The 25,946-nt window shown below is 37.6% G+C and overlaps 1 protein-coding gene across 3 annotated transcripts in view; it reads left to right on the top strand.

Annotated features, from left to right (window-relative positions):
• Positions 1–236: 236 nt before the first annotated feature.
• ETHR (ecdysis triggering hormone receptor) overlaps positions 237–25,946 on the top strand; it is a 95,884-nt gene continuing 70,174 nt past the window's right edge. For 2 of the 3 annotated variants that reach the window (XM_074107181.1, XM_074107183.1), the window contains exon 1: positions 237–449. The gene's annotated coding sequence lies outside the window, so the exon portion shown is untranslated. The other variant, XM_074107182.1, reaches the window with a different exon arrangement.

Here is a 25,946-nt window from a genome sequence, read left to right on the forward strand (position 1 = left end):
GGACTCCTTTATGCCTCTTTTAGTGCGGTTGGAAAACTCTTAAATATTCATGTCACTGGCAGTCGGCAGAATTAGCGCAAAACAAAGAAAAATAAAGTAATGGACATAAATGCGTCATAGAGTATAGAGCGATAATTTGAGCGCGGCTTTCCCGCCCTCACTGCGTGTTCGAAATATAAAAATTCATCTTCGGTATATAAACATTTTTCAGCCAGTCAGTTTACTTCAGTCTGAGTTCAGTCAGTCAGTGTTCGCGCGACATGCGCTGAGATCGGATGTGCTTTGAGATTACGTCGCTCGCTCCGAAACTTTCCCGCGTAAAAGTTACGAAGTATTTTATCAAAGTGAATTATTTTTAAAAGCGTGTAAATAAGTGTTTACTGCATTATATATGTGTTAATGTGTGTTTTAAGCCGTTACGTCGCGGTGTGGCCGAATTTGTGATCTGAGTAAGTAGTACTCGTAGATTTCTTTGAACTTTTTATTTTCGGTTTCGGTAGGTTGACAATAATTGAAATTTCGGTCAGCGAACTGGGCTATTGGGATATATTTATCAATTCGTTAGGAAGTTAACTAAAGATTTTCACCGTCACTTTGTCGACTGTAAGATGTACGCTCATTTTAATTTAGTGTCATGTCGTTTGTAAGCTCGTTATAGTTTTGGCAACATCTTTGCGATATCTGGTACTGATTATTATTGGCATTAAGGACGCATTTATAATTTTTTCAAGGTCCTGATCGTTTTCCAAGCGACCTGACTTCATAGATTTGTTTTGTGTAAAAAGGATCATGAATGCGTGCTTTGTCTACTCGTAGTAGGTACCGCACATACCGCATGGGCATTATATTATGCTCCTTTTACCTACCTACGTCTGTACAGATTTTCTCTCAGCAAAACTGAAAATTGCGGCCCCTTTCCTGTTTTTCGTATTTCTGTTTTGACACAATTATTGTAAATAGTTACGTACGCTGACGTCTTTACCGATGAAAAAGCTTAGTAATAATTCAAGTTTATTTGAATCATCATCATCATCCCAGCCTATATACGTCCCACTGCTGGGCACAGGCCTCCTCTTAGAACAAGAGGGCTTGGGCCATAGTTCCCACGCGGGCCCAGTGCGGATTGGAACTTCGCACGCAATTGGTTGCAAATACAAATAAAATTGTTCGTTCACATGAAATTTGCAATATATATTTTTACCGTTGTCCGGTAAATATTCAGCGTTTTCGCGGCATTTTTTTGTCATTATCATTTTGTCAAGTACCTAAATATTACTAAAAAAGATGATGCTCAGGATTACATTTTTAGTTTTAAACACAATCATATTCCAGGAACATTTTTTCTTTTTTCATTTTGTCAAGTACCTAAATATTACTAAAAAAGATGATGCTCAGGATTACATTTTTAGTTTTAAACACAATATCGATGCTAAATCTAGCTTGATCAGAATTCTTGGGACTTGTTCTTCCGTTTGTCTTAATAAACGTGGGCTGATAAAGACGTTGGATGCGGAAAGCACAAGACCGGTCTGAGTGGAGAGCCTTGGGGAAGGCCTATTCCAGCAGTGGACATGATGATAAAAACGTTTTACCAAACGGTCAAAACGCTCGAATTTAACTCTACTAGTTGAGCCCGGCCTGCAGAAAATCTATAGATATTCCCAATCTTGTGGCTTTTGTGCTGATTTACATGTGATTTACAGCTTGTTAACTAATAAATAACTTCTCATCTGCCTTATAAAAACATCATATAACTTGTCAAGTGCTAGTCAATCTGGCGCACCAAGGTTCCGTACGCACAATATTGAAAATTTCGTCGGTTATTTTCTGAGCATAGAAGAGCAATGTATGTCTGTAATTTTTGTTAGATTTTTCTGTGGCTTTTTAAATGTTCGTATCAGTTGTTTAAAAAAATAAGACGTGATGACGTGAAAGGTAAATTTTACACCTCTTTTTTTCATAAATTTTGATGAATTGAAACAAAAAAGCTAGCAAAATGCAATTGTTTCAGTTCATCGATATGGACCTCCGCAAAGTAACGCCCGCTTCAACAAATTACGTAGGTTTTCATTAATTTTCTTAAATAAGGTGTAACATACAAATGACAGAATAAATCGTTTATTTCAGAAAATCAAATAATTATTTATAATAATAGTTCAAGACTGTCTACACATTTAAAAGTAGGTAGAAAAATAATGAAATAATTAATAATGATGCAAAGGCTATTTTAAACCCAGCACATCTAGGATTAGCGTTACGATGACTAAGACTTCTTATACACCCGAAAAAAAAATCCAAAGGGTCTTGGTTAAATGTCTCAAGCAAATCTCAACCATATAGAGGTACATTTTATGTTATAAGTGTGTTGAAACAATTTCTGTTTTAGGTCCAGAAAATTTTCTATTGTACCTACATATATTTACCTATCCAGTTGTTTATTGTAGGCAAAACACTTGGTCTACCATTTCCTGAAATATATTAAATTGTGCGTAGCACTTTTAAGGCTTCTGTCCCCATTTTTTCTGAAAGATCAAGGGCAAGATCTTGGAGTCAAAGCGCCAAGAAGTCCTTTCGACATCTTTTTCTCGAATTTTCAAACCCAACATTTACGAAGTCAAAGAGTTTGTCCCAAACAATATGACATCTGCAATTTATTTGCTTTGGCTCTCTAGTATTCCCTTGTCTGAAAAATAAAACATTAACTAACGTCGTATTTAGCGAAAAAATAGCGTAAAATAATAAAAATCTGACTCAGACGTGCGTCCGATTTCCATTTTTTTAAACTGCAGCATAATTGATTATTGTATGGACATTATAACCATATGGATATAATCATTGTGGACTTTATCAGCAATAAAATATTTTTGGTATGGATTTCAGACCACGGGTCCATGGGGACCGGGACATTTAAAAGGAATTCTTAGGGCCGAAGCCAGTAAGAAGTTCTTTGGTTCCATATAATATCATTTAAAGCTATCCCGCGAGAACTATGCAATTTTCCGGGATAAAAATCATCATTTATTTTACATACTAACAACTATTTTACCAACCAAATTCCACCCAAAATTAGGACATTCCAGGACATTCGTAATAATTTTTCTATGTCAGACAGACAAACACACATGTGAATGTGACCCTTATGTTACGTTTTTCCGTCCGAGTCGCGAATCCTAAAACACGAGTAAAAAATACTAGGTCATAAAATACGCGATATATCACGATTACCGACGCGTACTTTCTATTATTTCGCCCCATATGTCCGCTCGCTACGTAACTGGCCCCTCGTGTGTCTTCGTTAGAACAAATGCTGTGCGTACGCGGCGACCGTGATTCAGGGGAATGGGAGACTATCCTGACAAGAAAATATAGTAATTTGACTTGTCAAATCATACCCAAACTAGGTATTTCAAAAGGAAAGGCCGTATACTCGAATGTAACTAGTGTTTACCCACTGTTTCGCACGCGTACCATCCAACAGTTGAATTAAAATTCCGAGACTTTACTAAATTCAATATAGGAAGTCCCAAAATTTAGATTCTGGATTTTATTAATGGTGCAACTTTTTTTTATCGTAACATTATGGGTTGATTATACGGCTTAGGATTAAAAAAATTACATACTTAGTTAATCCTGGGTTGACAGTTCTGCACATTTTGACCTTACTTAACACTGGGTAAGCAGTTCACTCGTCTTAAGCAAGAAATTTCTTGAAAGAATCAAAAAAGTGGTCCTGAAATGGTCTTATTTAATGAAATCAAAGTATTGCTCGGCTGATCTTCCATAGCTATAGGAACAAAAAGCTCTTTCATTTCCGCCATCAATAAGCTCCAAAAATACACGTACCTACACTTGCAAGTTAAAATAAATAAGCACTTATATGATAACCTAATTAACTTAGAAAAGTTTAATTACCCCTTTGTCATTTTAAAGTTCAATATTCCAAAAAGAGCAGAACCGATTTTTAAATAAATAAATATCATGGGACACTTGACACCAATTACACCGCCGCACATAATGTGCGGCAACACATGCTGAGTGGAGACCCTTTTTGGTATCCTGCCGTGTCACCAAGTAACATAGTTTTAGTGCTAGTTCTAGTCTTAGTTTTAGGTGGTACTTTTGGAGCCAAAATAAACCTTTATTTCTTTCTTTCAATTGACCTAGTCCCAAACTAAGCAAAGCTTGTACTATGGATACTAGGCAACGGATAAATATACTTATATAGATAAATATATACTTAAATACATATTAAACATCCAAGACCCGAGAACAAACATTCGTATTATTCATACTAATATCGGGACCTCAAGCTCCGTAGTCAGGTTCTCTAACCACTTCGCCATCCGGTCGTCAAACATACCTTAAAACCGCCGCGAAGAAATACACTTTCACGTAAAAATATCCGCAATGAAATCCGCCCATCCGTTTGAGAGCTGACTGACATTACAGTGACGTCAAACTTATAACACCCCTCTTTTTGCGTCGGTGGTTGAAAAGTGATCTATTTATTTTTGGCCGTCAATAGCAATATTTAGATCACGTTGTCCGTTATCTCGTTGACTCTCAAATTTTGTTCCAAAGTCCTTGAACTGTTCCCCATTTTATAAGTTATCACGAGAACCACTCAGATCATCCTCAGTAAACTTTGAAATCCCCCAAATAAGTAGCACAAGGTTCCATGATACTTTTTCACTGTGTTTAGAATTGGTCTTTTACACGGGTCTTTTATACATTTTAAATAAAGTGTCTTCCTGAGTGTTATTATAATTTAACGTGGAATTTCGTTGTAAATTTTTCATTTTTACTAAGATCGATGTTTAGACCAGAAGCAGCTGTTACCCGCGACTCTGTCCACGTAGAATTCGTTTATCGCTATCCGCGGGAAATATTCAATTTTCCGGGATAATAACTATCCTATATTCTTCCCCGATCTTCAAACTATCTGTATACCGAATTTAATCTAAATCGGTACAGCGGTTTAGACGTGTCACGTGAAAAGGTAACAAACAAACGAACAGACTTACAAACTTTCGCATTTTCAATATTGAAAGAAAGAAAGAAAGAAGAAAGAAAGAAAGAAAGAAGACATTTATTCACTTACACAGAAGACACACATATACAGCAAAATTAACACAAATAAAATAAAAATTACAGAAAACACATGAAAACATTAAATACAATATACACAATGTTGTGTATATTGGTGGGATGGGAGATTCTCTAGTTAACAAGGTGATGCGATTTAACGAAAGTGTAGTAGCTAGCTGAAGCCAAAAATAAAATTGTTTTTTGTTAGAATTTTATTTATTAAAGGTTTTTGCTAACTGTACGTGCACTGGCATCGTATCTAAGTAATCCTACCATCCGATCGCTAAAACTGGATAATGTGGTAAAAAAGTTTTTTTTTTCATTGTCTCTTTATGAATAAATAAATAATAGTGACCTGTGTGCTACGAATAGCCTGTGTGTTTTATTATGTCTAACTAATATTTTATATTTAGAAATAAACAATTGTGGCACTACCTTACCAGGGTATATAATGTTGTAAGAACTAGAAAAACTCTTCTGTATTTTACGTTTTTACCAAATAAATGAATACTGTATTATATTGTATTCAAAATGACGCAGTTTGAATGATCTCTTAATAATGTTAAGGCCTATTGGGAACGCCTAAAACGTTTTCGCACGTACGTACATTTTCCGGGTTCTTCTCCAGGGTTAACAGGGTTCCGTGGTGAAACAACGCCGACAGAGCCTTACTCGATTACCTAATAACAATTGTACGGTCAAAGAAACTGAAACGTGTATCATTGGTTGGATTGGGACTTTTTCAAATTAAGATGGTCTATTTACAGATATTACATTATATATTCGTTATTAAAAAAAACATTCGTGTGTTTTGCTTAGCTTAGTAATTCTACTTGATTTTTAACTCTACACTCGTAGTACCTAATTGTCAGTCAGTCTTCGTCGTTTTAAGAAGAAAATCAAACTGACAGCAAATGGCGATCATAAAATTATCTAAATAGTTTGCAACCTCGCTAAAACATTTAATCGGCGTATGCATTTGTAACATTTAGACTGGGCACAAAAAAATGCATTTAAAAATACGGACATAAACATAACCTGATTTAAAGTTAAAGCATAGTGTAATCGATTCTACTCTTGATTCAGAGCAAACTACTTTCTGGTTTTTAGTTATTTAATTAACACCTTGTGCAGTATTTAATTGAAGGGGAAGTTTCTAGTTCCTTTGACTGTACGGTGGCGGACCCTTATGTGTGCCAGACCGACTCGCACTTGGCCAGTTTTTTCCGTATTTGATAAGCTTAATGCGAAGTTCTGAACACATTAAGATTACATGCACGTAGAATAGCTGCGTATGTAAAATATTTTTATCAGTGCTCGTGATAAATTGCCTGACTTTGGGGATTTTAGACTTTTTTGGGAAAAAGATACCGAGAATTGAGCTCCAACGTGTGGGAGTTTTATAGGGCTTGTTACATGTTTTAGGTTCAGATTTTTATTCTATGCTTCTTTTTCGTAACCTATTGAAGGCTCCCCCCTTCTTTTCGCCACTCGTCTCTGCTGTCACTGACACTATCATTATACAAGGTGATCAATACAAATGGAGAAGTCAATATGGAGAAGTCAGTAACTATGAGAGATAGCGAAATCTGTTCTTAGGAACCATAGCGTTGATTTTATATGTAAAACTTATAAAAATAGCATTAATATTTCCTGACATAGCGCCAGGTCGGAAGGTGTGGAGGTCAAGAGGAAAGGGCCTTTGCCCAGTAGTGGGACCATACGTATAGTTGAAAAAGAACTCTTAATCCCTAAAATTTAGGCAACTGCCAGATATACTGGTTTACTCGAAAGAAACCGCGGGTAGAGGCTCGTAATAAAGTACGGCAAGGACTTTAATTAATGAGCCAACATGGAATCATTTCACACAAAATGTCATAGGGCATTAATTAACAAGGAAAATCGTAATGACTTTTGCTTTGAAAAGGTTCCATGATGGCTCATAAACTAAAGTCCTTGGCCGTATATACGATACTTCTGGGCTTTGATAATTTAACCCACGTTGGCTAATAGGCTACTGATTACTATGTAATACGATACATCATTGAACTAAAAAAAAACTTCTATGGAGTTTGTGTCTCAACTACTATATAAAACTTAATTTTATTTTCTCATTATTTTTTTCTCTTATATCATAATTAAGTAATCAGTAGCCTTAACGTGGGTTAAATTATCGTACAGAATGAGCTCATTTAGTTACTAGCCAATGAGGGCTATCGTTTTTTGTCTCACTAGATGGCGCACTGTAGCGTGAGGTTTTTTAGTATGGCTTTCAAAGTCTGTTATTACGGGCGTGAAAACAAAGTTTAGATTAAAATCACATTTAATACACCTTAAAATCGTGCCATAAAAATATCGAGCATGCCACAGTGTTGCATAGTCCCCGTTTTGTTTGGAAAAAAGGGAGGACAAAGGTTTCCGAAAGACAAAACTGTCTCAAAACACAGACATTCATTGCCCCGGAACGCATATTTGCTATAATTAATTTGAGATGTTGCAAAATATTCACAAATTTATTTTAATTATAAATAAACCCGCGTAGCTCACCCAGAAACTATGAGATTTGACATTTCGGAGACCTCACGCTACACTAGCGCCTCTAGCGGCGAATTCATACGCGATAGCCCTCATTGCAAGCAAGACCGTGACGTCATAAAAACCTCACGATACTAACGCCATCTAGCGATATTTCACCTGTCTTTTAGCCCTCATTGTTTTAACACCATGTGTCATTGTCACCCTATTCTGGTGTGGAGGAAGCTACACGCACAGTAAATCCCGCCAAACAACCAATTGCCTCAAATTGATACTTACTGGCTGTTATCAATGCTATGTTTCAAGTTGTAGCATAGTCTCATGTAGGTAGGTATAGTCAACGTCATAAATAAGTGATCACTTTTGTACATGTCGCTTTCAGTCGTTACTTGATTTCGTATGGCTTTTCAAACATAGCTGGATAGGATAGCTGGCAACCCTGACCACGCTCAAACGTCAAAATCGACACAGCTGTTTTAAATTATTAAGCTAACCGATGTGGCGACGGCACGGTTGGTGTATTTTGCTTACTTTAATAGCATTATTTCGTACAGCCTTATTTTATGGGGATCTGCTGCAGACATTGAGTCAATTTTTATCTTACAAAAGAGAGCAATTAGAGCATTTATAATTTGAAGACGCGTGAATCTTTAAGATCTTTTTTTAAGGAAACAGATATCCTAACCCTGCCGTCGCTTTATGTTTTTGAAATAATCATGTATGTTAGGAAGAACATATGTGATTTTCCCACTAACGTCGATAAGCCAAAGGCTACTAGAACACAGGGAAGCTTAAAGTTCCATCTTACAGACTGGCTAAAACAAAAAGTCTTTTCTGGGAAATTGCATACGTTTTTATAATAAAATTCCAAAAAATATTACAAATGAAACGGATACAAAATTCAGATCTATTGTCAAGAAGACATTAATATCAAAGGCGTATTATAAAGTTAATGATTATATCATGGACAGGGATATTTGGAAATAATTCCGATCCGCATTAGCGATCCCTTCAAATAGCGAACTACTGTGTTAAAAATAAAGTTGTGTTAAATACTTGTGATGTATACATATCATTTAATAATATTGTAAATCTGTTTTAAAAAATATATATATACCTCGTTGAGTTTCTTGCCGGATTCTTCTCAGCAGAGGTTTTTCCGAACGGTGGTAGATTTTTCTTGACATTCATAAGTGCTTGTTATAGCCTAAATTGAATAAAGATATTTTGACTTTGACTTGACTTTGACTTTGACATGACGTTAAAGTGATAGGGTACAAAATTGATCACTTATTTATGACGTTGACTGAAACTAATTTTAGTGGCCGCTCGCTCAGAATAACTGGCAGTTTTAATCAGAACCAGATGAAAAAAAAAAAAGGTTTGCTTTTGTTAGGTAATGTGGACCACTCTACATACAAAATTGTCTGTTACTGTATACATTTGAGGGCCAGATTTTTTGCCGTTCAGTACCCTTAGTGTAAGTTTTCGGTTACAAAATACGTCTCGATCGCGTTCGCGTTAACATCTCAATTTGTATGGAAACACTAACAGCGCCTCTAGCAGAACGTTTGCGATGTTTGTGTTTGCATACAAATTGAGATTTTAACGCGAACGCGATCGAGACGTATTTTGTAACCAAAAACTTACACTAAGGGTACAGTATAGTAGGTACTCCTAGATTTTGAGTTACACAACCGCGACTAGCTGTGAACACTAATTTGAATTTTGAATAATTTGTATTGAAAATACAAACTGAAATATAGATGCACAGAAAAACCAGAAAAATAAGACCAGCACTGGGAATCGAACCCAGTTCCTCGGCATTCCATGCCGCGTGCTATACCGCTACACCGCTGCTGCACTGCTGTGCATCTATATTTCAGTTTGTATTTTCAATTTAGGTTTTACGGGATGACTGTAAAAGTTAAAATTTGGAATTGAAATAAAAAATACAAAAAGATTCCTAAAAAACAATCATAATTTGTATTATGCCGCACGAAAGCCCACCAATCTAGTTTCAGTTTTGGTCATCATCATTATCATCATATCAGCGTTAGGACGTGCACGTATCTACTGTTGGACATAGGCCTCCCCCAATCATGAAGTAATCGCCACGCTTGGCAAGCGGGTTGGCGAGCGCAGTATAGAACGTAAGGTTGCCAAGAAGACACTGCCCATTTTCTGGTATTACCCCTCAGCCGGTTTCAAAGGCACAACAACATTCTAATGGCGGAGCCCCTCGGCACTGCAGGGCTACTACGAAAGTCGAAGTTCGTATCGTGCGGTCTCTCTGACACTTACACTATTTAATACGAAGAGGGACGGTACGATACGAACTTTGTTTTTCGAATTTCATAGTAGCCCCCCCTATTTCGGCCAACTTTCAGCCAAAATACATTCGAGACAGGTCGGACACTAAATGAACGGAGGAAAAGTACGCAGTGGCGCCGGGCGAGCGTTGTTGGCGCGTAAATATTTCTTTTTCTTTCCATTTTGGTCGCTTACCGCAAAGGAAGCACGCCGCCATAATTTGTAGTCCAATAAATAATTAAAATTATTCGCTGTTATCTCCGAAATGCTCGCCCAAAGATAAAGATATTAAGTATTTGCGAGTTTTTACATTAATCCAGTAATGGGGTTTGTATGCAAATGTTATTGTTTCACCTTTACCGGGCTTGAGAGCGTCTTTACGATATTTTGAACGAAATTCTGAGTTTACTTAAATGAGTTTAATTTTATTACGATGCCTAGAGATTGGGGTTATCAATTTTAAATCGTAAGATTTTTTTTTTATCACAAAGATGTCAAATTTTAATAAAATAATAATCATTGTATTGTACTGATTCTGTTGAGGAAAATACAGTCAAATTGACAATATCCTCGATTTTACAAGCTTTTATTTAGTTTCACCTGTCCCGTTGTCTGTCTGTCTGTAATCAAATCTTGCAAGTTAAATTTGCCCAACTTCCAGTAGTCAGATTGACTTAAAATTTGGAATACTTATGTAAATCGCATGACAATACAATAACTTAGTAGTGACATCCTGGTAGTCCGGCCAGGATCGACTCCGCAGAACAGAACTCTTCAACGGTTAATAGAATCGACTTGAAATTTGGTATGCAAATGTAGTTTGGGTGACGATGCAAGTACAGTCTACAAAAAGTAAAGTCAGCAAAAAAGCTTCTATTAAAAATGTGTTTTTTTATGGTTAGGTTATTTTTGGGTCGATTAATAATAATAAGTCCGGAAAATTTAGTTTAAACACATTTTCCAAGCGTGACGAGTATTGGCAAACCCCTCCCTCGCCACTGAGGACTCCCTCCACACTCCGTCATGACGCTGATGCATAATTTTGGGGAAGGCATGTCCAACAGTGGAGGTCCCACTGCTGATATGACGATGAACCATGAAATTAAGAATCTTTAATGACACGTCGAAGCCATGTTGTTACAGTTCTCGTAAAAAATGGCACATTCACCAATGAAGGTTGACCACCCCTGCCTTAAACGTTTACAAACTGGTATCCAACATAAGTATTTGATCCAATTTATTTAAAAAAGAATTACGTTGTTTCCGTTACCGACTAAAGGCAAGGAAGTCGACAAGAAAAGTAGCTGTCAAGGTGCTAGGAACAACTACGACGGTCGATGTTAAAATCTATTACTTTCGGTTAGGGTTGCTCATTTGTTTCCTACCCACCTAGTTTCCTGAACTTAGTTAAGTCAACATATGCTGAGGTAACACTGCGGTAAAGTTGCCTAATTGTTTGAAAAAATAGACGTTTATTCTCTGTTTGACGTAGACAAATGTCAATTTGACAGATAAAGACAAACAAATGTCAAGTAGGCAGGATTCCAATATACGTAAGTTTAGTATAAATAGAAGCTGCATTATTTTTCCCTATAAGGCAGCTATAATGACATAGTAAATACTTAATAATAAATATCATGGGTTATGCATAGTTTCCGCAAGATATCGATTAACCAATATACTGTGCAGACGGAGTCAGGGGCAACAGCTGGTCAATTGTATATAGGTACCTATATATAACATAGATCGGAATTCACTTCTAAGATTTTTTAAATAAAAAAACGGTAATAAAAATTAAATAAAATAAATTCATCGGAGACGCAAAAATTAATATCAAAATACAAAAAGAAAAAGGGTGAGATACAAAGTAAAACTACGTTGTGTGCCCGAAATGGTCCCGCCTCAGCATAAATCCTACAACAACAACAACACAACACGTGTTTACAACATTTGTAAACACGAACTGAGTTGCAAGCGATTTACTGTCAGTGTGACCCCAGCCTTACACCGGCGCCATATTTCGCTACTGAAGTTAAATGCATTTGAGACAGCGTCGTTTGTGACGAATCACCAGAGCGGTGGCAGGCTTTTAAGTCAAAAATAAAAAGTTCCGGAAAGGTAGTTGTTTTCGCCAGTTGCAGAAGAATAGAATAGGGTATTCCTCTAATGGTCTCTACTACAGTGTAGTGGGTAGCTAGGTGTAGTACTAAGTGACTTCACCGTATCATGACATGACCGTAATAGGATAGGAACGTGTCAGGCACGGAATATCATACGCATACATGACCGAGACGGCGACGGTTGGTTAGGAAACGTGCTAGTGGCCATGGTCTCATACTTTTCAATACATAGATTTTTTTTCTGACACGGAGTAATGGGTAGAGACCTTTAGTTGCTCCACTCTTGACAGTGTAGTTCTAGTGTAGGTTTAAATCCTTTGAACGATTGAAGGGACATCAGAAATAAGAGAACAATAGAAACAACAAGAGAAAGATAAAAGGAGAACGCCAAATCCACTAAGTAATGCCTGATTAAATAAATTAAAAAAGGACAAAGAATAATAATTTTAATAATTAGTGCACATTAAAGTCTGGTCGTGGAGCACGAAGAATTTCGTACATTGACCTTTCACTATTGTGTGTCTCTAATAATGCGACGTCAAATATTCACGCGTGAGTGACAGAGACAAGTAGTGGACTGGTGGAGGACATTGCGTGAAATTTTTCGTGCTCCGCGACCCGCGACCCTACTTTAGCTGTTGGCCACGACTCAGTCGCCGTAGAATTCGTTTATCGCTATTTTGCGGAAACTATGCAATTTTCCGGAATAAAAACTATCCTATGTCCTTCCCTGGAATTAAAAACTATCTGTGTACTTATTTCATCTAAATCAATTGAGCGGTTTAGACGTAAAAAGGTAACAACCTCACATACAACTCTATAGCTACAAATTTACGCATTTATAATTAATATAAGTAGCGAAAAACTGGTGTTAATACAAGTTAAGGAAATACACATGACTAAATTTCAAACTCTCTTGCTAATTAACGGTAGAGATTTATATGTGGAGCAGTCAGAAATACTTTTTACTTTTTTTTACCAGTTACTTAGTATATTTTGTAGTGGATTTAAAAAAATCACCACGATATCAAGTAAGGTTTAATAGCCCACGGGAGCGTTACCAAACTCACAGTAACTAGATTTTCTCCGGGAAGCTTTGCTAACCCAATTGACGCGCGATATTGGAAGCGAGTTGCCCCTCTGAATTAGTTAACGTGTTAATCTTTGGCGAATATTTTAAGGACCATCAAATCGGGTGGCGTAATTTGAATCCCATCAAAAACATAATGTGAAATAGAGCCAAGTATTGAACATTAGACTATGCGTCGTTGTTAACTTCGCCGACAAAAGAATTGAGATCTATATAGATGCTAAGTTCTAAGTTAAGTGCTTTTTGATGCTAAGCTCTGTGTAGAAAATCCTGAAATTTTATTTACAAGAACATGCAACATTCTTAAATGGTGTTGTTCTGTTACCCGCGACTCCGTCTGCGTAGAATTTGTTTATCGCTATCCCGCGGCAACTATGCAATTTTACGGGTTAAAAACTATCCTATGTCCTTCCCCGGGACGCAAACTGTCTGTATGCCGAATTTCATCTAAATCGGATCAGCGGTTTGGACGTGATGAGGTAACAAACAAACAAACAAACAGACTTACAAACTTTCGCATTGTACTGGATTCTTAAGGAAGCGTAGCTAGTTTATGCATTTAATAAAGCACGGAGGCGTTCCCTAACTCGCACTAAATTGATTAGGTTCGCTCGCCCGTCCGCCACACCGACCCGGGAAGCACGAAGTATAACCCAATTGTTGTGGGGTGTTGGACGCGAGTTGTCGCCTCTGAATTATGAGATACGTCGTTATTCTTTGGCGTTTGTTTCAATAAATGATTTGGAATTTACACGAAATATTTATGAAGAAAAAGGTATTTTCAAAGTCACGGCCGCAAATTACATCGTGGTTTTATCGAACTTGCATTAACATTAGCCGTGCTAAATTGCATGATACTAAACAGACACACACACACACACACACACACACGTATATAAGCTTTCTCATTTATAATATTAGTAGGATATGTCTGCACCTACTCAATATATAAAAATTGAACAATACATATTATAACCCTCCTTCGGGCAGTCGGGTAAAAATTAAAAATGATAATTACTGGGACCATGCAACATAGAGACGGATACTTTTGGACCTTTTTTGTTATTAATAAAGACTTTTGTCTTATTATCATAGATTATTCTTCCCTTAACAATCAAAGTACAAAAGAATCTAGTCGAAGAACTTTAAAATCACAAGGGAAATTAAAACACAAAGCTGTCCTACATCTTTCCACAAAATTCGATAGAATTTTCTAATAAATCTCAACTAGTTTTTCTCCGGACGGACACTGCAATTACACCCGCCATCTTGCGTCTCCGTAACGATATTAAAAAGTTTCCCGCGCTGGGTACGATAAAAGACCCAGCCGCTTGTATACTGAAATGCCTTCGAATTTCAAAAATCTTCCGTACCTATAGACAGATTAGGTTCTTTATAATGCCAACCAAGTTCCGGCGTTTAGAAAAAAAGTTAGACTTGAGCCATTTCTGACGGCTCATTTTCAATTCCACGACAGTTTCTGAATAATAATAGTTAATAATTGACTTCCTTTCTTATCGTTGCATTGGTATTCCATGCGTTTCCTGAACAAATTTTACAAGCTAAATACACTGTAAACTATTAAGTACCTTATGCCGAATTCCACAAGGCATATATTTTATTGCTAGTAATACTTCCTTCAAATGTTTTGAAAGGAAATGCACACCTCAACTTAGAGTCGTATGTTTTGGCAGGTAAGGTACATATTTTGCCGAAGAACGTTATGGGTCGAGAAAACGAGTTTTTCTTGTTGGAGCAAAATAATCGGTACTGTGTACTGAAAATATCGGATACTAAAAAACAATTGGTCTTCGAATTGTTAAGTTGCTTACAGTAGAACCGATACAGAATTGAAAACGAATTTTGTAGAAAGTATGCGAAAGATTTACAAAATGTATGAATTATTTATATATTTTTTATATTGATTATTAAAATAGCCAAAGAACATACGAATGCTGGAAGTTCGAATTTCAAAGTTTGTAATTTACTTCTTAGTGGCTAGTCCTTAGAACGTCAATGGCAATGCTATAACATTGTTTTTTTTTTTTTTTTTGGGAAGTATCCAGAATCCTCAACCATACCAACCCACTCCTTTCAATCAAATTGTTAGTTAGTAGACATCCAGATCTTAATATGACAAATAATAAATTAATATAAATATTATCATGGGACACAATTTTATTGACCTAGTCCCAAACTAAGCAAAGCTTGTATTATTGGTACTAGGCAACAGATAAACATACTTATATAAATAAATACAATATAAATAATTTATTGAATCAGGCGTGACTTTGCGGAGGTCCATATCAATGAACTAAAAGAATTTCCTTGCTCACCCGCGACCTTACGATAGTAAGCTTATGAAAAATATGTGTGTTCATGCAGTTCCTCCACCTCCACACTGTAAGAACACACACAAACCCATCTATCACCACCACCACACTACACTGACGCGTTGCATATTTTGCATAAGCTTAGCTATCGTAAGGTCGTCGGTAAGCAAGGAAATTCTTTTAGTTCATTAAATACAATATACTTAAATACATATTAAACCTCCAAGACACGAGAACAAACATTCGTATTATTCGTACAAATATCTGCCCCGGCCGGGAATCGAACCCGGGACCTCAAGCTTCGTAGTCAGGTTCTCTAACCACTTGGCCATCCGGTCGTCAATGAATTATTTTAATCTGTTAATCGCCAGTTCAAAGAACTTCCAGCGTCAGTATAAACTATGTGGAGAACGTAGAGACGCCATAGATCATGTGGTGCGAAGGAGCCGATAGCGATGGATGAGCAAACTTTAATCGACTCATTTATATCGTCTTCGGTTATGGCTAGGGTTGCCAGTTCACTTTTTACGAAAAAATAAATATTTACTTTTCATTGTATATCATAGTTGTAGGTATTAAGGTAAGTGCAAATAACACCAATCATAATTAAGTGACAATGATTAATTTATCTTTTCTACTTTTTGCTGTTCTGGGCGTAAAAAAGGGGATACATATATAGAACAACCACAACACAGTAAAATTGAGAGAAAAATAAATAAAAAAACCTGCACATTAGTACTAATAAAACAAATAATCAGTGTCAATTTGTTAAAAAAAAAGACATCTTATAGGTACATTTAATGTGGACCAGTCCTAGAGAGTGAAAACCAGTTCGATCAATTGCTTTTCCAAAAGTACAATTTAGGATTATTCAAGGCTAGAGTGAATAGGCCGTCACTGAACCATTGATCAATCTGTGGCCTCATCTGAAGTGTAGAAAAAAAAAGAAATTAAATGCATAAAGATGGCGAGAAAGAAGTCAATTGTTGGTTAGTTGGAATAAAAATAAAAGCAATTTTATAAACTTTGACTTAAACCGAAATTACTTTAGTTTAGTTTATTTGTTCATTCAATATAAGATTACATTATAATTTACATAAATGTCAGTTAAGTATAAGAATTGATATTGATATAGTCAAATTATATTCGTATGCTAGCTTAAACTTGCTCCTTGTTAGCGGTATGGTACATTTAAATCAAACATGAAGAGTAAACCTGGCGTAAAACCTCTGTATTATTTGACTATGCTACTCTGTTGAATTAAATAAGTGAGTATGCGAGAGCATGAAGACTGCACGGTTTGAAGTTACAGCTTTAATTTGGATACTATAACACTATTGCGACTAACTCGCTGATAGAAAACCATTGATATTAATGTTAACGAAATGTTTAAATTTTCATATAACTTGTCATCACCACCATCGGCCTAAATCTAAGTCTACTGCTGGACATAGGTCTTTCCAATTGCACGCCACAGAGCACGATCCTCGGCCACTACTCGGCCAAAAATAACTAGTATCTCAGTGAAATAAACCGAATAACTCGCGTCTTTAATCGAGTTTTGTTCGACCTGTCAGGGTTCGCGTTTTGCAGCAGTCGACCTGGCGTGTGCTCCAAGAGGAAGGGCTACGAATTAGCCCGAAACATGTCGGGCTAAACTCGATTAAAGACTGTATCAGTTATCCTTGAAAGGCGGTGAAGCCGCGGACGTAAGTGAAACTTACATAAAGCATGCAACTTCTATTATATCACTATCTACTATAAAATATGTTTCTTATATTTGTGGCAACCCTGCGGTCGCGACACTTTAGTATTCCCCCCTGTAAATAACCCAACTGTTTCTTATTCCGCTCGGGTTCTTGTACGGGGATCAAATACTGGAATAACAACCAAAGGTTACGTGCCATAACATCTAAAATCAAATGTCATAAGCTTGTTACACTTACGTCTAGAATGTCTAAAGCCTAAATAAATAACGTTCGTAATCTATAACGTTCGAAATACATACAACACGACTGGTCGAATGAATATAATATCGAAGTACAAAATTAATAATATTATTTGTCATAAACTTGATACAATACGTCTAGAATGTCGAAAGCCTAAATACTTAAATAATATTTGTTATGTAGGTATTTTCTCGAAATAATAAAAATATTGCAACAAACCCTTACAGCCTTATTCATAAAAAATCCTTAATTGAGGTTTGATCGGTCTGTTACTTAGCAGACTGATTAAGCTTGTTAGACGGTTGTCAAGAAGTATGATTCATAAACGCTTGCTAGCAGTCTGCTAGTTGTTGAGCTGCTGATAGACGGATTAGACGCGTTATGTTGGCCACCTTGACAAATCAAAGACAAAAAATGGCCTAATAATCGATAATTTAAAAAAAAAATTGACAGCAGTGACAGCAAATTACCAGGGAAAAAAAATAAAAAGTGAGATGTTTGTTTTCCCGCCATTTCCGATCCGCTTGTTTATGTTGTGCAAAAAGCCATAATTATGTTAATCATCCTTATTTTTTTTCATATTTATTGTTCATTTATTGTTGCTAATTTAGAGGATTTTTAAATACAAATTCCTGAAAATAAATTTTCCTGTTTTTTTTTAATCTGCGTAGCCCTGCCTTCACTATAAATATCTTCGGTACCTATGGTTTTTTGCTCTAGTCAAAGTCAGCTGTTCAAACTTGTGGCGCCATTTTGTGACTTAGCAGAGAGATAAAGGAGGGTCTACCGTCCTCTAACTTTAGCAGAGCCTCGATCGACTGATTAGCGCTAACAGACGTTTATGAATCATGTTTTTTAGCATCGGGCCTTCAAGGAGCCTTCAAGGAGGCTCTAACTTTTTATGAATAAGGCTGTTAGTGTCTACATTATTACACATTAATAGGTAGGTTAGGTTCGTTAGGTATCTTCAGATGCCCGAAGGGCAGACCGCCCAGAAATAGGAGCCCCGCAGCGGGGCTCCGTCGACATCAGGCGTGGGTTGCCTAATGCTGCTGAAAATATATGCAACTGACAAAATAATCTACTGGTAAATAAGCGAAAAAAATTAACGCGAACATTATAAAACGCTTCATGAAAAAACCCGATTGAATAATAATGTAATTTGACTTTATGTATTTTAACGTTATACATATTGAGCAGTATTCATTACAAGCGTTAGACCGTAGAATTTTTAAATTTATGATAAAAGAAGTTATTATTATCGTACGTTATGCAATTTGACCGTATATATTTTGAGCCACGTAACCCAACCAAACTGTACTGTGAAACTCTTTTCAACCAATATTTACGAGAGCGATACTTCCACGACATTTTGGAGCAGCACTTCTAAATTCAAATTTAAATTGGTTAAATTTGGGATGTACTTAATAAGGAATAAGGATGACCTATGGATCTGAGAAGTGTACCTTGACTGTTGGCCTCTTGGATAGGCTCAGAGTCATCCAACCAGCTATGGAGAGAGGTATGCTCGGAGTTTCTTTGCGCAATAGAATCCAGAATACGGAAATTTGCCGAACAACTGAAAAAAAAACTGATCAAAAATTTAAAACCATCGTGTGTATGTTTTAAAAAGCCGTGGTGGCCTAGTGGTTTGACCTATCGCCTCTCAAGCAGAGGGTCGTGGGTTCAAACCTCGGCTCGCAGCTCTGAGTTTTTCGAAATTGATGTGCGGAACTACATTTGAAATTTACCACGAGCTTTGCGGTGAAGGAAAACATCGTGAGGAAACCTGCACAAACCTGCGAAGCAATTCAATGGTGTGTGTGAAGTTCCCAATCCGCACTGGGCCGGCGTGGGAACTATGGCCCAAGCCCTCTTGTTCTGAGAGGAGGCCTGTGCCCAGCAGTGGGAAGTATATAGGCTGGGATGATGATGATGATGTGTGTATGTTTTCATGTTTTCTTAGTGTAATATAAAAATAAACGCATGGAAAAACCCATAACCCTTTTATTTCCCTGACCAACATACAAGCGTAAACACGCAAACAATCATCGGAGCACTAAAACCGGCCATTTTAGACGAATATATTTATTACGTGTTAAGTTCTAATGTTTGATCTTCAAAGTGTTCGCTATAGTTCGCGATAAGTGACGTGACGTGCGAAAAACATTCGCATACACACATTCGTGCAGAATCGTTATCCTTGCGGCTCTACCACGATTACGTGTGATTGGCAATGCCGCGAGCGTGTTCGCTGTTCATTGCGTGGTCGAGACGCTCGTAGTACATAGGTTACCAAGTAGCAGAAAGAAATGGATAAAGAAAACTCCCGTCGTCACGCGTCACTCGTTGGTCACGCGGTGGTGGTGATACTTAGGTACGATTGAATTGTTAAAATGGCGAGCTAAATTTTGAGCATAAATATGTGACGACTCTATATTGTTAAGGGTGTAGAAACTCGACTGTACTTCTTAACTTATATAAAACTAGCTTAAGCCCGCGACTTCGTCTGCGCGGATCTAGGTTATCGCGCGGTGGCGCCCTCTACCGGAATAAAAGGTATCCTATGTTGATCCTTGGGGTTCAAAATATCTATATACCAAATTGCATCAAAATCGGTTCAGATGGTTTCGACGTGAAAGCGTAACAGACAGACAGACAGACAGAGTTACTTTCGCATTTATAATATTAGTAGGGAGTAGGGGGATGTGTTTATTTATTTCTTTTCAGTCAAGGAACTTAAACTGCAGCATTCGGGACCCATGAAGGCGGGCCCGATGTTCCTCGATGAAAACTGATAATATATAAATGTTGTGAGTTTGAGTTTGAGTTTGAGTTTTAATATAACCTAACCTCGCCCAACAAAAAGTTGGTAAACTCATGATTTTGTCACTTCAAAATTAAATATCTCAAAAAACGGCTGAAACGATTTTGATAAAACAAGTCTAAGAACCATCGCCTGAAAACCTGCTTTCAAATAAAAAAAAAATCATTCAAATCGGTTTACCCGTTTAAGAGCTCTCTTTTTGCGTGGGGGGTTAAAAAAAAACAAAAATCAGTTAGTAAATATTCCGAGCCTTAACTATCACAAAAATCTCGTGTATTTGCGCTCTCTATTCATAAAACGTTCAGGAAAGTTGAAACTATTGCTTATTTAGTATTCGATTTCCTTTATTCCAGCGTTGAGGGATGCTACTGATGACTAGTTATTGTCTGCAACTTTGTCTGTATTCTACATTTTAAAGAAATTTTGAAAGAAAACCCGGATTAAAAGTAGCTTCTATCATTCAAACTGTGTCGCTGTGGATCAGTGAAAGATTGGGACTGTTTAACCACCCATTGGTTAATTCTATTTGACGGATAAATGTGATGCCGTCTCCGTCTATTCGAAAAAACAAGCAGATACGGCATCACATTTATCCGTCAGATAAAGTCAATGGATGGTGAAACAGTGGGTTAATAGAATCGTATCAGTAACCGTAGCTTGTAAGTACCATAGGTATACCTATTACTTATTCTGTGTTAGTAGTTCTAAAAATTACCACTTATATCATCTCGGCCTGTCCCACTGCAGGACCCAGCCTCCTCTCAGAATGAGAGAGCTTGGGCCGTAGTTTATAGCGGGTTCAGTGTTAGTTCGGAACTTCACACATATTATTGAATTGGTTCACTGGTCTGACCCGGTCACAGATATAGATTACACTAGATTACGCAAATGCATCTACTTCGCGTGTCCGAACCCCGACCAAACGTCGGGGTTGGCCCCATACAAAGACTGACCGCTAACTGACTAATCTTGACTAGTGACTGACTCGAGCCCCACGGCGCGGGCGGGCGGCTCGTTTGAATCGATTTTGCGCGGACATCGGGGAATTCACATCGCTAATTCGCTCTTGAGACGTCACAGTAGATATAAAAAAGTGACCCAGTTGGTTTTCATACAGATTGAGGTGTTTGCGTTATCTAGTGTAATCTATATCTGTGGTCCAGGTTTCTTCACGATGACTCATGGTAACTTAGTTTTTCCTTAGAAAGTTACAAAGATAATAACCTAACCGACAAAAAGTTGGAAAACCCCCGACTTTGTCACTTCAAAGTTCAATATCTCAAAAACGGCTTACCCGATTTTGATAAAACATGTCTAAGATCCACCGCTAGAAAACTTGCTTTTAAAAAAACCGTATTCAAATCGGTCCACCCGTTTAAGAGCTACGGTGCCACAGACAGACAGACACACAGATACACAGACACATACCGGTCAAACTTATAACACCCCTCTTTTTGCGTCGGGGTTAAAAAAGACGGTGATCTGAGTTAAATGACGGCAGCGACCAAGGTTAGTAAGTCTATAATCAGCTTTTACGCGTCAATGCGAGCGAAGCCACGGGTAAAAGCTACTTTATAACAGGATTTTGTCATTTTAAAGTTCAATATCCCAAAAACGCCTGAACCGATTTTTATCAAACATAGCTAAGAACCACTGCAAAGAAACTCACCTTTACGCAAAAAACCGCATTGAAATCGGTCCATCTTTTTGAGAGCTACGATGCCACAGACAAATAATATTGGCGTCAAACTTATAAAGCCGCATTCACATTTATCTGTCGTGTTGTATTGTGATGCTCTCTGTCTCTAACTCTCTCTCTATACTCGTAGCTTTGATGTGACACAACACAAGCCGTCACAACACGCTGCATCAGATATAAATGTGAACGGAACCATATAAAATTTATGAAACCGACACCATTCATTGGGCTCCACAGAAAACCAGCGTTACTGCACATACTGTGCGGCAACACATGCTGAGTGGAGACCCTTTTTGGTATCCTGTCGTGTCACCAAGTTACATAGTTTTAGTGCTAGTTTTAGTCTTAGTCTTAGTCTTAGGTGGTAAGAATTACACCTCTCCATTTCTTCCGTGGATGCCGTAAGAGGCGACTGAGGATATAGGTTTAGGTATACCGTAGGCGACAGGCTAGCAACCTGTCACTATTGTACCGTTTTTGTCAAACTTAAAACCTATAATTGCTAAAAGTGGCTCCGAAGCGGTAACGTTTCGTGTGCTCTGCCTACCCCATTTGGGAATACAACAGGCGTGATGTTTGTGTGTGTGTGGTAAGTTATGGAGCCAAAATAAGTCTTTCTTTCTTTCATTCTGATGCGTCACGACACACACACACATATTTTTACATCTCTCATCGGTTTTATAGAGATAAGTAAGTAAGTAATGTATTTGAATTTTTGGGAGATGTCGAAACGCCCTTGATGTCTAGACGGACTAATAGACAAAACAATTAACCACAATTAATGTTTATTACAATTTAGAAATGAAATACTCTTAAAACGTTAAAAGAAAACAATTCCATTAATAATAGTTATTATCATGCGAAAGTTTGTAAGTATGTTTGTTTGTTTATTACTTTCATCACGTCTCAACCATTAAACCGGTTTAGATCAAATTCGGTATACAGATAGTTTAAGTCCCGGGGAAGGATATAGAATAGTTTTTATCCCAAAAAATTGCAAAGTATGTATGTAACACCCTATTTATTGTACAAAATAAGTAGACACACACAAATGACAAACATTGAGATATACTACAAAGGCGAACTTATCCCTTTAACCCAGGGGTCTTCAAACTTTTTGACTCAAGGGCCACACTGCACTTAAAGTAAATTCGTGCGGGCCAAGACTTTGGCTCGTCATGGGGGTAATTAACATTAGTTAACTAGACTTAGGGCCTGTTTCACCAGCTGTCGACTAACTTCAAGTGTCAGATAAAAGTAATGCCGTCTTTGTTTATTCGGACAAAACAAACAGAGACGGCATCACAGACATCCGTCACTTAAAGTTAGTCGACAAGTGGTGAAACAGGCCCTTAGTCTTCAGGGGGTACCTAGATACGAGTAACGCATAAGGAAAGCACTTGGTGTTGATTATGTTCGTGAGTGGCTATCTATGATTATGACCAATTACCGTCAGTGGCGGGTCTTATAAAACTAATTACTTGTAGCTTTATAAAATCGGACCCTATCGCGGGCTGGACAGTGGGCTCTCCGCTTTCTTTCCGCGGGCCGGATTAGAGGTGTTCGCGGGCTGGACTTAAAGTTCAAACCCATCGAGCGACTGGACGTCACTGACAGATGGCGTGGCACACGGGTGTCTGCCTAAGTCGCTTGACGGGAATCTCTACCAGTCAACCTTTGAGTGGATGAGAGGAGCATTCAGTCAGGTACAAGTTCCCGCGGGTAAGCGATAAAAAAAAACTTTGCGGACGGAATCGCGGGCAACAACTACTTTATTATAAAATTAAATTATTTAATTATATATTGACTCTTTATTGAACTCCAACACATAGTAAGCAGTACAGAAAACATGTATACATATTATACCTAGAGATTTTCTAATGTAAGCAAAGCCCGCAAGGTCCGCCCGGATTGCTACCACCATCTTGCTCGCTAATCCTGCCCTGAATCTACAGTGCTTGCACTGTTGTGTTTGGGCTTGGAGAGTAAGACGGCCGGTGAAATTACTGGCACTTGAGGTATCCCATCTAAGGCCTCTAGGTTGGCAACGCATCTGCAATACCCCTGGTGTTGCAGATGTTTATGGGCGGTGGTGATCTCTATAGGTAGCTACTTTCATACAAAATTTCAAGTTTCTAGGACAACCGGAAATACCCTATAGATTTTTCGGTTACGGTAATTTGTATGGTAGGATTGGGCCTCCTAGATGATCTCAGTGCGCATTTGGGATCTTCACACACCATTAAATTACTTCGCAGGTGTGCAGATTCGGACAAAAATGCCTGAGCTTTTTTATGCAAAAAATTGAAAAGGACCTCTGTATGTAAAACAGCTCTAGTGCCTTGTGAGTTAACGCAGTAAGCCTAGTTTTTGACCTAATTTTATAAACTGGCTTTTAAACTCTGCAAAAATCTCAACTTTTGAGTAATTAGGAGTCGGAAGCTTTAATTAAACATGAAAGCAAAATGAAGAAGCGTGAAATACCCGATCGCGCCGCCTAGTTTACGCAAGAACCGGTAGTGAGTCGTGGCTCATGCAGGTAGGGTTCTGTACATACGCATAATTTATTTATTTAACAATGACAATTTACAGTTGATACTCGTACCAATGTCGTGTAAATTTCAAATCATGAAAATAAGCGCATATAATAAGAATATCACTAATATCGAAACATTTGTTGAAGGTATATTTAAAGAAAAAAACCGCCGTGGTGGCTTAGTGGTTTGACCTATCGCCGCTCAAGCAGAGGGTCGTGGGTTCAAACCCCGGCTCGCACCTCTGAGTTTTTCGAAATTCATGTGCGGAGTTACATTTGAAATTTACCACGAGCTTTGCGGTGAAGGAAAACATCGTGAGGAAACCTGCACAAACCTGCGAAGCAATTCAATGGTGTGTGTGAAGTTCCCAATCCGCACTGGGCCGGCTTGGGAACTATGGCCCAAGCCCTCTTGTTCTGAGAGGAGGCCTGTGCCCAGTAGTGGGACGTATAAAGGCTGGGATGATGAAAGGCACGGTCAGTTTTAGTCTATTTTACAAGCTTTTATTTAGTTTCACCTGTCCCATTGTCTGTCTGTCTGTCTGTAATCAAATCTTGCAAGTTAAATTCGACCAACTTCCAGTAATTTGATTGACTTGAAATTTGGTATACTTATGTAAATTGCATGACAATACAATAATCTGGTAGTGACATCCTGGTAGTCCGGCCAAGATCGTCTCCACAGGACGGAACTCTTCAACGGTTAATGGCATCGACTTGAATTTTTTTATGCAATTGTAGTTTGGGTGACAATACAAGTACAACTAACAAAAAGTACAGTCAGCAAAAAAAGCTTGTATAAAAAATGAAATTTTTATAAAAAACATTCTTAAAAAGTTAACTTAAAAAATGATTTTGAATTTTTTCACAAAATTTAAATGCCTGTCCCAGCAGTGGGACCTATAGACCGGCATGATGATGATGATGATGACGAATAATTTTGGGGCGCATTATGCCAGACACACGACTGGCCCTAAAAGAGTTGCGCTTTTCCATTTGCAGTACGATACCCTAAAAAAAATGTGTTTAACGTTCCATTGCAACACTTGACTGAATCCTTCCTAACTCTTTGCCTAGACGACCCGCAGTGAACGCATATGATTATTTCTACTAAAGATTTGTATCGGTGTGGCGACTCGTATATCCGAGAGGAAAGCGGGAGATTGTGAGATTATTACTATCTCATTATTATCTAAATAATGTTTCATTGAGAAGTGTAATGGTTCGTTGAACAGTGGAGATTGGATCGCTTGTGGGCGCGAGTGTACGGTACGAGTTATAAGCGATAGGTAGCGGGCAAGAACAATACTCCCGAAAACGACACTAACGATCTTTATGTAACCTAAATAAATACGAAAAGTTGAGGAACGCAAAATTACTTTGATTTCTGGTTGGTAAAACAATTTGGTACCTAATGCCAACGATGCTTACAATTTTCACATTTAAATATAATATT

The sequence above is a fragment of the Choristoneura fumiferana genome, chromosome 25, assembly GCF_025370935.1.
Source record: "Choristoneura fumiferana chromosome 25, NRCan_CFum_1, whole genome shotgun sequence".
NCBI classification, from domain to species: Eukaryota; Metazoa; Arthropoda; class Insecta; order Lepidoptera; family Tortricidae; genus Choristoneura; species Choristoneura fumiferana.